At 40.1% G+C, this 19,038-nt stretch overlaps 1 long non-coding RNA gene across 3 annotated transcripts in view; it reads right to left on the reverse strand.

The window, feature by feature from the left end:
* The window catches only part of LOC144302981 (uncharacterized), a 70,141-nt gene that overhangs the window by 14,980 nt on the left and 36,123 nt on the right, over window positions 1-19,038 (reverse strand). For all 3 annotated transcript variants that reach the window (XR_013370026.1, XR_013370024.1, XR_013370025.1), the window contains exons 3-4: window positions 2,173-2,276; window positions 1,317-1,437 (exon numbers count right to left, since the gene is read on the reverse strand). This is a non-coding gene — a long non-coding RNA (uncharacterized LOC144302981). The remainder of the gene's footprint in view (window positions 1-1,316; window positions 1,438-2,172; window positions 2,277-19,038) is intronic.

Below are 19,038 nucleotides of genomic sequence, written 5' to 3' on the forward strand. Positions count from 1 at the left end.
AAGAATTCTTTATGCAAGACCCTCATCGCTCACTGGGGACTTAGGCATCCTGAACAGGGAAATTCCTTTGGTTCTATTATTCCCACAATGATTTGTTCTCCCTTCCAGCACCCTGCCCTCCCACTACACTATTCTTTCTGCCATCACTTTAATGGCCTGAGAGCTCAGCACACCCAGCAGCCCATTCAATGTGCTGTGTGCCCTTGGCCACCAAACACAAGGAGGTAAAAGAAGGAAGGCTGACATAACTCTAGCATTGCAGCCAAAACTGGTGAAAGCTACAGCTTCTGTCAATTGTTGATCAAAGAAATGAATAGGTAGAGACTTAAGAGGCTTAGATTTGATATGAATGGATTTCCTCTGGCCCCTAGTAATTGACAAGCTTTTAGAAAAGCATCAAGAGGTGCCACTGCTAGGCAGAAGCAGCAATGAAGAAATGAGTTTGGAAAAGCTTGAGTTCCCTTAGTGAGAAATATTCAATAATTCATGATTTCCTTAAATGCTTTCCTCTCCTTTTTTTTTTTTTTTTTTTTTTTTTTACACGTCTACTGTAGAGGGAACTGGGCAAAGCCTGGAATAGGTTAGTGAACATAATGTTAACTCTGCTCTCATCGTCTTAGTGGGTAGCAACTCCAAGCTGATAATCTATACGTATGAAGATTAAGTAAAATACACTGAAATCTTTTTAGAGGCTTTAAAAAACTGCCTTGACAGCCTGGCCAGTCCTTTGAGACTATATGGCCTATACTTGAAGACTTCTCTACTCATTTGTTTCTAGATGAGATAGTTGATGTATCCATCACTATCAGTGGCAGCTATCTATCAGTGACAATCTGCTAGGGATTGATACAATATTGGTGTTGTTTGTCCTTTTTATAGCTGTTTTCATAGAAAGTAGATGCCTGCCTCTTTCATATCTCACAACTGAAGGCCCAACCCATCTTCCTCCAGTCAAGAAGAAAATGAGCAACAGCAGCTGGCAATGAAATGAGCTTCCTGCCTACAGGAATATAAACCACAGAGAGGATAACTTGGAAAAGTATTTCCTGAAATAAAAGACTAAACCACAGAACACTTTAACAGTCACCAAAACTCAAAGACTTAATAGGATCCGCATAAGAACTTAATTAGGATACATGCCTGTATATTTATAGAAACAGAAAGTATGACAGAAAAATGGAGTTGGGCAGATTGATAATGCATTTAGAAACTGTTTTAGAGAGGAACTAGAAAGGCATGCTTGCTGTCTGAAGTTTTAATACTGGAAGAGTTCTTGGTATTGGCCTGGTTAAAAATGTCTCACAAAACCTACTTACTTTGACTCCTGGTGATGGAGCAACAGAAGTAAAATTAGGCTGAGTAGGAGGTATGGCTGGACTCAGGGAAATCAGTGACTCACAGAAATGGATTAATCCATGTCATATGCCACCTGTAATACTGGCAAGTGGGTTAGTGTTAAGATTTAAGATCTTACTATGGCTTTTCAACAGGCCAGATGACCCATTCTTTTCTCTGCCCTGCCTCCTATTTTTTGACAGTACTGGAAGAATTAATGGTAAGACTTGCTATACTGAATTTAGGAGCAGGGAGAAATGACCATGTGGCTAGAATGCTATTCAGTTAGAGCCACTGGGACACTTCAGAAGCGAGGAACTGGAATTTAGTTTTACGTATAGATTACTCAATCCGCACGTCACCTGGGTGTGGCATGGTTGTCCCCTACTGAGATTTCCCCATCCTTCATGATTTATCTGCTTCTTAGACTACCTCTGTCTTCAACACTGTGGGTGCTGCAGGAATGTGTCTGCAGGACTAAGTCACCAGAAAAACTCTTTGCAGGGACATCTTTGGTGAAGTAGCTCCCCGGGTTATTAGCTCAAGGGCTCAGGGGAAATAATCTATCCCTAGAGCCAACCTGGCTCTTCTGGGAGCCAGGAAACAGGGTTCTAGTTTCCATCCTGAAGACATCTAGCTGCATGACTTTCTCTATTTCTATTTCCTCCCTCCATAGAATGTGGAATTGAATTGGATTGAGAACCTATAAGATTCCTCCCAGATCCAACATTCTATAAACTTTGTGCATTTACAGTCCTATCTGGAAATATGCAAACTCCTCTATGGACTGCTTATTTGACAATGACAGTGATTATCCAGATCAAATAGGGGTTGAACCTGGTTCAGTATCTCCAAGCAGAATTGTTTCTGAGCTTGTGTGACTTTTCCATGAGGTGTCCAGTTGTCTTTCCCCGGGAGTCAGCCAAGGCGCCAGATGGAGGCTGTTACGGGAAAAGAGATGATGCAGATTTTAACAATGCAATTAAAATCATGTTTTGACAGCCCCATTCTAAGGCAAAAACAAGGAAGGATGAGAGGTAAGTGTTTGGGCTAAGTGTTTTTGATCCTTATGATAGAATTATGTTTCAATATCTCCTGAAAAACAAAGTGAAGATATACTCAATAGTTCTCTCCAACTGGATGGAAGTAGACTTAGTGTCTACTCACTCCTAACCTCTTATACAGTGGTCTTTACTTATATGTGAGAGGAAAATACTTACAAATTATTCTCAGTGCTACTGACCATCATATACCCATTGGTGATACAACACTAGATCTGACCTTGGCTATTTATTGAATTGCTCTTTTTAAAAAAAAAAACAAAACATAGGTGAATACTGGCTATTAAATTTTTTTTCCTAATGAAAATTCTCCTGGCTCCTTGAAATTTGTGATACAGGCAGAGGTTAGATTGACTGACCTTCCCTTGTGGTTCCTCAGCTCTCCTTATATCATTACATCTTGATGATACTGTTTTTTATAAATAAACTTTTTATTTTAGAATTGTTTTAGATTTCCAAAGTTGTACAAATAGTACGGAGAGTTTCCATACACCCCAGACCCAGCCTTCACTTCTATTAACATCCTACATGAGTATGGTACATTTATCATAATTGTAATGAACTGATATCAGTATGTCATTATTAATTATGGCCCATACTTCATACAGAGATCCTTGGTTTTTACCTTATGCCCTTTATCTGTTCCAGGGTCCTATCCAGGATATCACACCACATTTACTTGTCATGTCTCCTTAGACTCCTCTTGGCTATACCAGTTTCTTAGACTTTATTTGCTTTTGATGATCTTGACAGTTTTGAGAAGTGCTGGTGAATGTGGATTAGTAATAAGAAACCAGTAATATTTTTGTGGCGTCATATTATGCTGACCAATGTGCATAGTCCTTCAGATATAAGGACTGATTTAATGCCCACAACACCCATACAGGTAGAATCACTGATTATCCTTTTTTTACAGCTGAAGAAACTGAAGCTTATAGGGTTTGACCAATTTACCTAAGATAAGATAGTATAGGTGGCAAAGTGGGGAGACCAACCCAGGTGGGTTGGTTCCAGAGGCTACATTCTTAACCACCATGCTTGGTAATAAGAACAATGATAAAAATCACTTAGTTCTATATAGTTCTTTGCCAAGCATTTTTACATACACACAAACACATCCTAAGGACCCTGGGGACCAGGGTGATCAGAGCAGGTGCTGTCATGCCTGGAAGCCCAATGCATTGGTGTGGGCTTCTATTACAGCCTGATGATAGGCCAGTGTTACAAGTATGTGACTAAGTATGAGCCTTGCTGGTGGTGGTGGTGGTGGGGGTAGAGCCTTGACCTTCTTTACTATTATCTTCCCTGTGATCTCTAATAGTACATCTTTTATATGGTAATCTCTGAATAAGTACTTGCTAAATTGGATTCCTGTTTTATAAATGAGAAAAATGAACAGTAGGATTAATGAAAGCCAAAAAATTCATTTTCCGTGTAAATTGTAAAGCCTTTAAATCTTTTTAAAAAGATTTTGTTCTGTAGGGATCTACCTTATTGACTGCCTATGTACTTACCAAAGCTTCCCAATTGTCTAAGGTGAGGGATGAGGGAAGTAAGGACAGGGATTACTAAAATTCAGACAACTTTAAAATGGGTATTTCTTTCAACAGACACAAATTCCTTTCTGGTGGTAGCAGTGGTGTGATCTTTACTTTCATTTCCTATTGGCCAAGTCCCACTAGACATCGTTTTAGAATCACAGCATTTCAATTTATCTCTTTGGCCTTAATTTGTATGTCACCGAAAGAGACATTAACACAAATAGAGAAAATGGTTGGAAACGCAAAGAAGAAGAAACAAGGGGCAGAACAAATTGGTGAATGGAAAACTGGCAACATCTGCATTAACTCTCCTCCAATGATAGACAGGCCTACCCTATACCTTCTTCATCTAGATGGAGGCCTACAACATTAGCTACATAGAGCCTGGGTGTCTTCCTGCAAAGCAGGCTGGGTAAATTCTTATGAAGTCAACAGTAGGGACCATAGATCCTCTTTCCATGGGATTAGCAATGAGAGGTTAAGGAGACAGAGCAGGCATTGAACTTGCTTGGTGGAGAAATATTTCTCCTGGGCTCAAACACTGTCAATTTACTGTGTAAATGTGGCAAGTTCTGCTACCTCTCCAACCTCATTTCCCTCATCTTGAAAATGTGCTTAGTAATAAACGTGATTCCACAGCTGCCACGAGGATCAGGAATAATATGTGCAAATGACACATGCAAAGTCCAAAGGACAGCCAATGGCTTACCTTCACTGTGTGTAGTTCTTATTACCCTGTTCTCCAGCTTATGGACTGCCTCAGTCATAGTCCTTCACAGTGGCTGCCTCAGTCATAGTCTAGCCACTGAGCCCACACTCCTCTCACCTAATAGTTCCAAAATGAAAGTCAAAGGCATTTTTTTTTTAAAGATTGTCTTGGGACTCAGGGAAGCCAGCTTCTGGATTTCAGCCAATCCTCAGGGTTACCTTTATTTCCAGTGCGGCCCCTACAGTGCAACTCCCTCTACGCCCTGCATCTCTGACCAAGGCCAGGGCACATGAGGGCAAACCCAGGATCATGGCACCTGCCCCACCCCCTCTACCCCCTAATTCCAGCCTATGACTGCTGCCCCAGCCTGCCCTCTGGGCTAGTCTGACCTCTGTTTTTCACTCCACAGTCTAGTTGGCATTTTTATGACCAGGGCTTGGGCAACTGGGCAAAACCTTTGGGCCAGAACTGGGTACTATTTCTGAGGAGTTTCCCTCAGTGAACTACTTGACACTCTGCTCGGTACGAGTGGGTGGTTTTGACAGCTGCAGGGAGAGGTGCCGTGTCCTGAGGTGGGATGGGTGATGAACAGGCCATAAATTCCCTGTCTGCCTGGAGCCTAAATCCGAGGGCTGTACAAGTTCTGAGGCAAGGAAATTGGAACTAGGGAGCCAGGTAAACAGACCTGAGTCAACAGGAGTGAAGAAACAGCTCTTGTGGCCCTGTCTTCTACAGCCGTTTTCAAAGCCGTTTTCAGAGAGTCATATGGCTGGCTTCTTAGGAGTCATCTCTGATTTTTATGGTTTTGTGAGGTTTGGGAAAGAAAATAAATGCAGAGTAAGGGTGGGACTCCTTACCATGGCCGGGGCAAATGCTCATAGTACATGGCACTTAGTAGAGTTTCCAGGGTGGCTAGACACTGTTGGCTCCTTCTTCATCTAGAGAAAGAAGGAAAAGGCTGCTTAGCTGCCCCACAGGTTACTGTCGGGCAGGTCTCCTGGGGAAAACTCGGTACTGCAAGTCAGAGTACCTGGATTCCAGACCCTGCTTTGCCACTTGATGATATGATTTTTTTTTTTTCATTTAGGCCTCCCAATTTGTCTGAATTTCAATTTCCTGAATTTACAAAATAGATATAGTATCCACATCCCACCCGCCTTAGAGGATCAAGTGAGATTATAGAAGTCAGATTTTTGGAAACCTCCTATTTTGTGAAACGGTAATTTATTAACAATAAGAAAACAATAGCTATCAATTGCTAAGTACTTTTTGGTACTTGGCACAATGCTAGCACCAAAGAAAAATGTTCAAGAAGAAGGAAAAAGTGATATTGAAGTTATTAAAACATTGAAGTTATTAAAACTTTGAAAAGTTGCTAAGATAGATCTTTTAGGTTCTCATCATAAAAAAATGTTAATTCTGTGGGTTCATGGATGTTAACTAAACTTATTCTGGTGGCCATTTCACAATGTATACATGTGTCAAGTAATTATTTTCTATATCTAAAATGAATACAATATTACATCCCAATTATATCTCAATTTAAAAAGTAATTTGAAAATAATAAAACTATCGACATTTTTTTTTAATTTGTTCTTTGATATTACACTCCTCCAGGTATGGGAATACTTACAGAGTAAGTACAGATCTTCATAAGTTCCCAGGAGGGTAAGGGTGGGAGAGTTGGGAAAGTTCACTGACTACTGGGCTCATGTCCATGCCTGGCTGGGTTGGGCAAGTGGAGCCTGCTTCTCCAAGCCATGGTGGAAAGGTTATCTGGATGGGTGGGTGGGAGGCTGGCCCCTTCTGAATTGCTCAATAAATGCAATCATGTTCTGCTAGACTGAGGCCAGGATAGCATTGCTATGAGCTGCTGTGGCACGTGCAGAGGCAGAGACAAGGATAAGGAGGCAGGGAGGTGAGCATTCCTCCCTTCCAGGTCTCGCAGGCCCAAGGGTTGTGCCAGCCTTCTGTCTGCTGATGACCTTTGTCCTTCCAATCAAACTCTCTTTTGTCTTTGCTACTTTGAGGTCCTTGGAAATCCAGAGATTTCTTTCAAATATAAGGGCTATTGCAATGGTCTAGGTGAGGACTCAAGGAAGCCTGCTGCAGGGCAGGAGGGTGGGGAGGGGCAGTGTGAGGAGCCTTTGTGGAAATGCAAGTGATAGGAATGAACTGCTGGGATGTGGTGGTGGTTGCTGCTCAGAGAGGCAGGGGGATGGACAGCACCAGATTTCCCGGGATCACTGGCAGGACTATGACTCTAAATCATCATTTAGTATGCTTTGTATTATAGGGTATAAAAACTGCCCCTGCCCCAACCTACAGAATGTTAACTTGACGCCAAGATGGTTGAGGCTTCCTGTCAATCAGTAACCCTGTATTTCCTTATGATATAGAAACATAAACAGCCAACAGAGGATTTCACATATTTTTTTTTTTTAAAGCATTTGAGCCATGTTCTCCTGTGGTCCATCCAAAGCAGTGCCACAAGACTGGCAGTGTGCAAGCAGCTGTGACAGGGGTCAGGCCCACTCCAAAGTGACTCCTGCCGCGGAGACAGGGGAAGATAACCCCACATAACTGTCCCACTCTGGCCCAAGCAGTGGGATAGGGGCACACAACTGGTTTGACTACAGGCGCCACCCACCAATGATCTCTAAAGACTTCACCAAAACATTGCAAGAACTGACAAATGAATTCAGTAAGGTTGCAGGACACAAAATCAATATGTGGAAATCTGTTATATTTCTACACTGTAACAGTGAAGTAATAGAGAAATTAACAAATGCACCAAAAATAATTTTAAAAACTAGAAATAATCTTAACCAGGGAAGTGAAAGATCTATACTCTGAAACCTATAAAACAGTGATGAAAGAAATTGAAGATGACACAAACAAATGGAAAGATATTCCAGCCTGTGGATTGGAAGGACAAATACTGTTAAAATGTCCATACTACCCAAAGCAAGCTACAGATTTAATGCAATCCCTATCAAAATACCAAAAGCATTTCTTATAGCACTAGAACAATCTTAAAATTTGTATGGAACCACAAAAGACCCTGAATAGCCAAAGAAATCTTGAAAAAAGGAGAACAAAACTGGATGTATCACAATCCCAGATTTCAAGGTATATTACAAAGCTGTGATAATTAAAATGGTATGGTGCTGGCACAAAAATAGATGCATAGATCCAGAGAAGAGAATAGAGAGCCCAGAAATAAACTCACAATTGTATGAGCAAATAATCTTAGACAAAGGTGATGAAGGAGACAATGTGCAACAGAAAAAAGACAGTCTTTTTAATAAATGGCATTGGGAAAACTAGACAGCAACACGTAAGAAAATGAAACTGGACCAGTTATTTTTTATACCACATGCAAAAATAAACTCCAAATGGATTAAAGATGTAAATGTGAGACGTGAAAGTATAAAAGTCCTAGAAAAGAGCACAGTAATTTCTCTGATATCTTCCATAGCAACATTTTTCTAGATATGTCTCCAGAGACAAGGTAAGCAAAAGCTAAACTATTGGGACTATGTCAAAATAAAACTATCTGCACAGCAAAGAAAGCAACCAACAAAACTAAAAGACAACCTATTGAATGGGAGAAGATATTTGCAAATGACATATCAGATAAAGGGTTAATATCTAAAATGTATAAAGTACTGATACAACTCAACACCTCAAAACCCAATAATCCAATTAAAAATGGACAGAAGAGACAGATAGACATTTCTCCAAAGAAGACATACAGACGGCCAACAGACACATGAAAATATGCTCAACATCACTCATCATCAGGGAAATACAAATTAAGACTGCAGTGAGATATCACCACACACTTGTCAGAATGGCTAAAATCCAAATGAAAGAAATAACAAGAAAATAACAAGAAATAACAAGTGTTGGTGAGGATGTGCATAAAATGGAAACCTGCACTATTGGTGAGAATGCAAAGTGGAAAAGCCACTGTGGAAAACAGTATGGGATTCCTTAAAAAATTAAAAATAGAACTACTGTATGATACAATAATGCCATTGCTGGGTATTTACCCTAAGAATATGAGAGCATCACTTCTAAAAGATACATGCACCTGTATGCTTATTGCAGCATTATTTATAATAGCTGAATTACGGATGCTGTCCAAGTGTCCATCGATAGATGGATCGGCAAAGAAGATGTGATATATATACATATATATTAGAATATTACTCAGCCATAAAAGAATGAAGTCTTGCCATTTGCAACACACAAGGAGCTAGAAATCAGAATGCTAAGTGAAACAAGGCAGTCAGAGAAAGACGAATCCCACATCATTTTACTCATATGCATATTTTAAGAAACAAAACACACAAACAAGGGAAAAAAGAGAGATGAACCAAGAGACAGCCTTTTTTTTTTTTTTTTTTTTTTTTTTTTTAAGAAACAGCCTCATAACTGTAAAGAACAAACTGCTGATTACCTGAGGGGAGATGGGTGCGGGGGTGGGTACAACAGGTGATGGGGATGGAAGACTACACTTATCATGACGAGCACTGAGTCAAGTAGAGGAATGTGGAATCACTATATTGTACACCTGAAACTAACATTGCACTAAAATTTAAACACAAAATAAGAGAAGGGAAAGAAAAACGTGCACTTATCTAAGTATGTCTTAAGAGTGGAAAAGGTGGAATTCCTTTCTGAAAAAATGGCTTTCTAGAGCTACTAAGATACTTGCATTCACAAAAGAGTGGATAAAAATATACCTCTGGATTGGACAAAAAGGGAGATGGAGGCCACTCGTAAGACATGATCTACACTATTACTCAGACTTGGCTCCTTTCTCTTGTGCTTCATTAGAGGCTGAACCTCATTTTCAGTTTCTCCATTTTTTTGCAGGTAAACGTTCCTTCCTCTGTTTCTCGATTAGTTCACGTCAGCCTGTTTTCCCTTTTGTTTGCATTTTGATTTTGTCTGAAGATTTTTCTTGCTTTCCTGTGGCTCTTTTTGTGATTCATTTCTACTTAGTAGGAGCAGGCTCAGGGACAACCTTGCCGACCTCTTTGGACTCTTTCTCCCCTGCCCCTTGGGCTGAATTACCCTTCTGTCAGATTGCTCTGTCAGACCGAAGTTTCCAGGAAGAGTGATGCTATAGAAATTCACACTTAGGGGAGCACAAGAAAAACAGAGAGGGCAAATAATGGCTTAAAAATATTTTGATAATCCCGTACACTTGTTTGTATAGTTGACCATGGATTTCCAAGAATGTGGTGAAGGAGGAAAGGGAGGCAAAATTTAATGGACCAGTTGTAGGAAATAAACTTGCAAAGCTAAAAAATATGATCTAGAGGCTTTAACAAAACACACTCGGGGCTGATCCTATAAATAGCTATGGCAGCATGTGGAGTTCATTAAGTCAGAGGAGTGGTTCAGGCACCTTGGAAGGTAGCTGCGAGAGCCGGCACGCTCCAGGACGCGCCCTGTCCTTTCACTCAAAGACTTTACAGATGTCAAGAGTTTCCAGGGGCTCTGTTCTTTCTGTGTCTGCCCGCAGAGGGAAGTGTGGCCACACCTTGCCCTTTGACTTGGCCTGGCTCACAGTGACCAGAACTTGGGGAACAAACGTCTGGCGTGTTAATAGATCTAGCAGAAGGATTTGGAATTGGGGTTGGTGAATTTGCCATCCTAATTTTTGTTCTCTGCTCTTTCTCATAGCTGCTTAATGTCACGCTAAAGCTGCTAGCTATATGTTAGAGGGACAATGAAAATACGATTTCTGATGTGGGATGCCACAAAAAAGTATTTTCTGGCATTAGCTCAACCCCAAAGGGGAGAGCATCCAAGTCTTCTTGCTTATCTATGTTCTTTCTTGGAAACCCAGCTAACTTCTTCCCCTTTCAGTTTTGGAGTCTTCCCTGAATTTCTTAATCTTCCCCCTTTCTTTCCTTTGACCTCTCTTGGTCTGTATCTCTTGAGCTGCAGAAAGGAAATGGGATTTCACAGACCAGACTTTATTTCAGCTGGGACCCTTGTTATTTTGAATATATTTTAGCTACCAAAGTCATATAGACAGGGCTTACTAAATGATTGGTGATTGCTATCTCATTTTTATATTTGTATTTAATTCTCACCACAACTGCATGGAGGTTTTATTATCTTTATTTTTTAATAGATGAGGAAATAGTTCAGGGGAAAAAAACATGCTTCAAATTATATGGCTTGTATGTGATAACACTGTCAGAACTGAACTTGTATTTCTAACCTATTTTGCTCTGTTGACTCCAGGTTAACTTTTCTGAACCTTAGTGTTTTCATCTTTGAACTAGAGATATTTGAATGATTGTAATGATTCAATGAGAAAGAAACCCTAAAGTGCTGAGTTAAAAATATGTGTATATGAAGGCACCTGGGTGGCTCAGTTGGTTAAGTGTCTTTGGCTTGGGTCATGATCCCAGGGTCCTGGGACTGAGCCCCACACTGGACTCCCTGCTCAGTAGGGAGTCTGTTTCTCTCTCTCCCCCTGCTCCCCACCCCCACTCATGCTTGTTCTTTCTCTCAAATAAAGTCTTTCAAAAATATGTATATGTAATCTTTTCTCCCCCACACACTTCATTCATTAGAGTTTTATCATAAACTATCATGCATCTTCTCATGTTTAAAAATGGGATTTCTACCTAGATCCCAAATTTTCTGTATATGGTGGTTCTATCTCATATAAACTCTGTAGGTCCTAAGCTATAGCACAGTAGTGTCAAATAGCACATAAAGACAGTGGGGATGACTGGATTGTAATAATTATAGATTCTCTATCTCTCCTTTTGGATATGCCTAGTAGCCTGGCATTGTGACACACTGTTCATCCTGTGAGATGGGGCTGTCTAATCTTGTTTACCACATTCCTTTCCAAATGGAAGCTTGTGACTACAATATTACCCCTCCAGGAAATAAAGTCCATGGAACCATCAAATACATCTCCGAACTATGTGGGTATTTTCTTCAAAAATTCTTGGAAGCTCAATCTTCCTGTTAGCTATCCAAAAGTACTAGAAAAATAGGCAATAGTGGGGACCTACGAAGAGGCCAGTAAGCAAGGTATTTTTCATGTCTCTCAGCTACTTCCCTGTAATAATTATTTTTTAAGACTTTATTCATTTGAGAGATAGAGCACCTAGAGGAGAGCAGAAGCAGGTGGGACAGCAGAGGGAGAGGGAGAAGCAGGCTCCCTGCTGAGCAGGGAACCTGATGCCAATGCTGGGCTTGGGCCCAGGACCCTGCGATCATGACTTGAGCAGAAGGCAGACGCTTAACTGACTGAGCTACCCAGGGACCCCAGCTGTAAAAATTTCTGGGTGTAATTTTGAGGGAAGTGTTTAAGCAAAAGATAGAGATGTGGTAAGTCAAAGATGAAAAAAGGGGAATATTCAAGGAGAGAGGTAATTAATTCCTAGCATTCATTAATTCCTAGTATTTTCCAGCAGCTTGGGATATTAGATGGTGGGAGTATGTGTGTCTATGGCAGAGGTGATCAATGGTCAGAAACCAGCGATTCTCAATCCTGGCTGCAAATAAAAATAACCTGGGAGAATTAAAAAGTGCTCAGAGCAATGGAATCGGAATCTCTTGGAATGGAGCGTAGGGAATTGATATTTAAAAAAGTCCTTCAGGTCATTCTCATGTATCTGGAGTTGAAACAACTAACCTAGGAAAGTTAACCAGACCAGGCCCGGAAATGAGCTGTTTTCTTGGTACTATCTCTGGGAGAAGTGATATAAGACTATAGTTAATCTTGAAATAAAGGGATGTGGACAATTTCAGGGACCCCCAAGAATGTACACTATGTGTATCTTTTTGGTAGAGGTGACTACTAAGTCTGTGTTGCCAACAGGTTGATTTCTTGTTAGAACCATAGGTGGAAGTCTTGGACCAAACGTCTCTACGTTCAGAGGTATTATGTAAGTGTAGACAGGATGGAGTAGCCATATCAGAAATAAGCCTTCTTTCTTTCTTTATTTTTATTTTTTATTTATTTATGATAGTCACACACACAGAGAGAGAGAGAGAGAGAGAGAGAGGGGCAGAGACACAGGCAGAGGGAGAAGCAGGCTCCATGCACGGGGAGCCCGACGTGGGATTCGATCCCGGGTCTCCAGGATCACGCCCTGGGCCAAAGGCAAGCGCCAAACCGCTGTGCCACCCAGGGATCCCGCCTTCTTTGTTTATCCATTACAAATACATACCTCCAGAATACCTCTCTCATCCTTGGCCTTTCTTTTCTGATCTTGAAAGAAGAATGTTAATTCATCTTAGACCTTTCCTTCCTCCTGCTACTAAACCTATTCCTCTTCCACTGTGAAGAGGAGTTAACAATTTGAATTTTTCCCTTTGAAAGTTAATTCTTCCAGTTTGTTAGAGCTATAAATGGCACCATGATCATTTTTGAAAGTCTTTCTAGCTGAAAGGTAGTGTGATGTCCTTCAAAAGAATAGGTAAGGATCAAACAGAATCATTTGAATCCCTCATCTGTTAATCAATTATGTGACTTTTGGCAAGTTTCTTCATCTCTGATTCTCTGTTTTCCATAAAATGGAAACAGTAGCATTTACCTTAAAAGGCTGTTGAGAGGATATGAAAATAAATGTTAAATGTACAGGCCAATACAGGCCATTGTCAGGAATAGAATGGTTGTCTGCTAGGTGTTGTACTGGTGGTTTTTTTTTTCTTTTAGCACATTTCCTCACTTAATTTCAGAGAGGAGTAATTATGTTAAATCACTATAGGAAGAAATTATACTAAAAATACTATACTTGAAGGATATCTATTCATTCTTGAAGATCAAGCACAAATCATGCCATCTCAATGATAATCTAAATGAAATAATAATGGTAAAAACTACTGGTCCAGGGTTTGACACATAGTAGGCATGTAATAAATGTTACTTCTTTTCCTATTCTTACTCCTGTTTTATGGAATTTTCTAGGCAAGAAAGGTGATGCAGCATTATAATATTTTATGTCAGCAAAACATTATAATAATTTACATTATTGCTCTTAAACTTTAGTGACACCATAAGCTTTGAGCATTTTTTCCACTTTAGGATTTCATATCTTAGTATCTTACCCTTTGTCTAATTCCCAGATAATTCCACCCTAACAAAATTGAGCCTGTGATTCAGTCCTCCCCTCTTTTCTATCCATTGCTATTTTTCTCAGGGATTTCAGCAACCATGTTGACCTCCCAATACTCCTGCATTATGATTCTTTGTCCTTTGATTATTTCTTTTCATTCTACTATAGCTCCCTACATGCATGACTATTATTAGAAATGACTCCACTGCCAAAAAAAGAAAGAAAGAAGAAAGAAAGAAAGAAAGAAAGAAAGAAAGAAAGAAAGAAAGAAAGAAAGAAAGGAAGGAAGGAAATGTTTCCACTGCCAAGGTCTTAATTCTATGATCTTCCTTTCTTAATAGAACCATCTTTTATTCTCTTACTTTGGATACACAATTCCCAGGTGTGGTATACAGTCTTTGAAAAGGATACAAAAGAACATTGTCAAGGGCCATATTAATCCAAAGAAATCAAGTTAGTTCTAATAACAAGCTATTTTAGATTCTCTTAAAAACCTAAAATAAGAATTCTTATTATGAATGTCAATAACTCTTGTATATACACAAATGGTGTTGAGCAATAGATGGTAATAGATGGACTCATGCAATACTAGAGCAGCAAACTTTAGAAACTCAAATCCTTTCAGTGGCTTCTGCTTGTAATTTTTTATTGAATATGACTTGGCATCATCTTCAAATTTGTTCAACCTCTGGTTTGATCTGGACTAAAGACGTTTAAGTAATCTTTCCATATTGAAAAATGGATTGAATGGAACTAAATTTAGAGGACTATAGCAAATAAAAGAATTAGAATGGAATAATTCCTTAGCCCTTACATTTCTTGTGCCCCTACTATGTGTCAGGCACTGTGCTGGTTTTGGGTGTGGAAGCTAAGATGATGAAGAGCTGGCAATCTAGTAAACAAGACAGTAGCTATCCAAAGAGGTATTGATAGCTGCTCTTTGGCTTACAGTTCTGCAGAGATAGTCACTATGTTATGGTTACAGTAGGTGGGATTTTGAGTGGATATAAGGGCTCCTAATTTAGAATGTTCTCTGCCACCTTTTATACACAGAGAACAAAGATGTCCAGAGCACCCTAATGAATTTTCAGTTTATCAGCTACTTGGCACTGAGTTTGAGTAGGTGGTAGATAGCATTTGGTGCCAGGTCAATAAGTCAGATTTATATGCCCTTTTATTTGGAATTTCCTTGGGGATCATTCCTGGAAAGGAGTTATATCCTGGGAGAATTCTAATGCAGATATGCTTAAGTCATCAGATGTCCCATTGTTACTGTGTCTTCAGGGTAGCCATTTCTGGTATTCAGAATGAAAGGAATGTGGGTATATGAAATGCTGGTGTCTGACTCTTGAATAAAAAGATTTGGGAAAGATGGAGGCAGCTTTGAGCTCCCCAAAAGTGATGAGGGTAGTGTTTGAACCCATTTGATCTCTTCAACTTTTCTGGTTCATCCAAGGAAACTTCTTCCAAGGGTCCTTGGAAATAACACTCATTCTATCCATAGTTTTTGAGGATGAGGTCATTAAGAAATTTTCAATCTCTTAACCTTTTTTTGGTACTCAACAGATTTGAGTGAGATTTCACTCCTTTCACTAAGGAGTGAAAACAAGAATGTACATTCTGGGTACTGAGGGGGCAGAGGAGTTATTACAAATCACTCCTAAAGAAGAATCTTCCCAACAAGGCGAGGTTTGGTGTCCTCTCCCCTAGAACGTCTTGCTAATGTGCATATTTGTAGAGTTACTGAGAGGACCCTCCAGACTCCTGAAGTGCTGGCCAGGTGGGCTTTGGTGAATACATCACTATCACACAACAGGAAATTATATCAAGTTAATCAATAATTAATATTCCAAGAGTAGTATTTGTTACCCTGACCATGTCTACATTTGGGACTCTGCTGACCTTAAAGTCATCTCTAGAAGATTCAGTCCATAGGACAGTTCTCCTAGCTTCAACTGTTTGCCTCCTCACTTCCTCAACATCTTGATGTCTGTTTGCTTAGAATTAATGGTTTCTTTTGTCCACATGCCTGTAGCCCTCTTATTTAGGACTTTTTCTGTCTTATATTCTACAGTTATTATATTCTTGTCTTGATCAACAAATGATAAGCTCTATGAAGGTTTACTTCTGTATATTTCTATAGTATTGGCATATTAAGTGCTAATTTTCTTTTTTATGAAAGCATCCATTTTGTAGGAAAATGTTATTCTTTATTCTCACTAGTTTTGGCCACTTTCATCAAGGCTCCCATGACATAATATAGCAGGATTGGGGGTGGGGGCGGGAGGTGGGTCATTGTCACTGAACTACATGTTCCTCCCCATTGAAAATGCCTGTAGGCAATGTCCACAATAGCCAAACTGTGGAAGGAGCCTCGGTGTCCATCGAAAGATGAGTGGATAAAGAAGATGTGGTTTATGTATACAATGGAATATTCCTCAGCCATTAGATACGACAAATACCCACCATTTGCTTCGACGTGGATGGAACTGGGGGGTATTATGCTGAGTGAAATAAGTCAGTCGGAGAAGGACAAACATTATATGGTCTCATTTATTTGGGGAATATAAAAATTAGTGAAAGGGAATAAAGGGGAAAGGAGAGAAAATGAGTGAAAATATCAGTGAGGGTGACAAAACATGAGAGATACCTAACTGGAAAACGAACAAGGGGTAGTAGAAAGGGAGGCGGGTGGGGGGTTGGGGTGACTGAGTGGTGGGCACCGAGGGGGGCACTTGGCGGGATGAGCACCGGGTTTTATGCTATATGTTGGCAAATTGAACTCCAATAAAAAAATTTAAAAAAAAAATAAAGAAAATGCCTGTAGATTTTGTGGATAATGTGCCGTAGAAGTTAGTGACTAGACAGAGGGTTTTTTTTACTTATCAGTTGTCTTCAGTATACCAGTTGGGAACCCTGATGTATACTTTCTTTTATACTGCCCAATTTACTAGATAATTGTTATGTGATACAAATATATTCTAAATTGGGCCTGAGCTGGGATTTAGAATTTGACTGGTAGATTTTTTTTTTTTTTGGCTCATCTGGTCTAAATTTTAAAATGTTTAAATTTAGAAAGAGGAAATAGAAGCTCTTGGCTTTTACTTGGTATTCTGTTTCTATACTTACTGCTAGTGGAGGTAACTGGAAGGTTGATTAAACCATCTTACCATCTTCATTTAGCAGGTAGGAAGGAGCCTTGTAAAACTGCCTAGAAGTCAGCAGAATAAGCCCCCAGGGGAAGAAGCAAAACTGGAGTGGAATCGGTTTTAAAATCTGAGACTTGGCTTCAAATAAAACTGACTACATGGACATTCTTATTTAATTGGAATTCTAAGTGTTTAAGTGGTTTCAGATGATGGAATCAAGAAATCTTTAATTATTTTAATGTAATGTGCCCAATCTTGTGTCTTGGTGTGTGTGTGTGTTTGGAAGGGAACTGGTGACCATTTAGAATAGTTTCTGCCAACTCTGGCAGCATTGCTGGCTAAGTCTCTGGGAGTAAGATTTGATGGTGACTGGCCTTTGGGCTGAAGAAAATTAGCCCACGTGCTATTTCCTAGTCTTATTGGCTTTAAGAGCCATCAGTAGGTTGTCCTCAAAACCAACAGACACTGGGTCCCCTCTCTCACAGTGAGGGCTGATTTGTTTACTCCCCATTCGATGACCAAAGACACCAGTGAGAGAGAAAGTCAGGATCTCTGCCCTGACTCTCCATTAGGCTTATGGTCCATATGGTAAGTCCACATTTAGGTGTTGGAAACCCAAGAACATAGCCACCCACCATGTATCCATGGTCAATTGGCCTTTTAGTAAAAAGAGATGCTATGATTATCATGAATCTTGTTTCTTGACATTTACTGGCAATCTCTTGACAAATGCCCACCACCCCTAGAGATGCCTCTACTTCAACTCTTCTCCCAGTGATCTAAGGCTCATCCGAGGGAAGAGAGCTATGAGTCTCTGTGGTCCACTCTGTTTTTCAAGACTCCTTTCTCCACCTGCCTCAGAGTAGAGAAGAGGAGCCATATGGGAGATGGTATGTTTTGTCATCCTGTGTAAGTTTCTCCAAATCCAAAGGGGTTAGGAATTGGAATTGGCAGATACTTCTGTGGGTCAGACAACTGACAGGAAACTGAGCTCCTGTCACAACTGTGGCGACAACACACAACTCTGGTCAAACTCACCTGGCCCCTTATGAGGCACTGGGAACATGGCAGGCTGGCTTTTGGGCTCTACTGCTTGTTGGCTACAGGACCCTGGCACACACACACAGGCTCATATCTCTGAGCTCTTGTTTACTCATAAGCCAAAAGAAGGGGTAGTTACTTTTCTAAGGATACTTTCAACTAAAATTTTGTTAAGGTGATTAGAATTGTGGGATGAGGGAAAGAAAGGCACCCACAGGGAAAAAGTGAAGGACAATGGAATGCTAACACAAATCTCTAGGGAATGTTCAGGTCTTTCTTCATGTTTACCTTTTTACCTTCAGTTATGCTCATTGCCTCCATCACTTCTAGAATTTCTACTTACTTGCTCTGCAGCCTTTGGCAAATTGCTTAACTTCTCTAGAACTCTGTTGCTACTTCTGTAAGTTGGGAGCAATAACACCATCCATATAGAGTTGTTGATTTTGATATTTTTATTTTGAAGACAAATGGTTGTACATTTATTTTTTTAGCTGTTCTACAGTTTGTTTTTTTTAATAAATTAATTTTTTATTGGTGTTCAATTTACCAACATACAGAATAACACCCAGTGCTCATCCCGTCAAGTGCCCCCCTCAGTGCCCATCACCCATTCACCCCCACCCCCCACCCTCCTCCCCTTCCACCACCCCTAGTTCGTTTCCCAGAGTTAGGAGTCTTCCATGTTCTGTCTCCCTTTCTGATATTTCCCACACATTTCTTCTCCCTTCCCTTATATTCCCTTTCACTATTATTTATATTCCCCAAATGAATGAGAACATACACTGTTTGTCCTTCTCTGATTGACTCATTTCACTCAGATTAATACCCTCCAGTTCCATCCACGTTGAAGCAAATGGTGGGTATTTGTCATTTCTAATGGCTGAGTAATATTCCATTGTATACATAAACCACATCTTCTTTATCCATTCATCTTTCGATGGACACCGAGGCTCCTTCCACAGTTTGGCTATTGTGGACATTGCTGCTAGAAACATCGGGTGCAAGTGTCCCGGCGTTTCATTGCATCTGTATCTTTGGAGTAAATCCCCAGCAGTGCAATTGCTGGGTCGTAGGGCAGGTCTATTTTTA

The sequence above is a fragment of the Canis aureus genome, chromosome 32 (genome assembly GCF_053574225.1).
Source record: "Canis aureus isolate CA01 chromosome 32, VMU_Caureus_v.1.0, whole genome shotgun sequence".
In the NCBI taxonomy this organism is placed as follows: domain Eukaryota; kingdom Metazoa; phylum Chordata; class Mammalia; order Carnivora; family Canidae; genus Canis; species Canis aureus.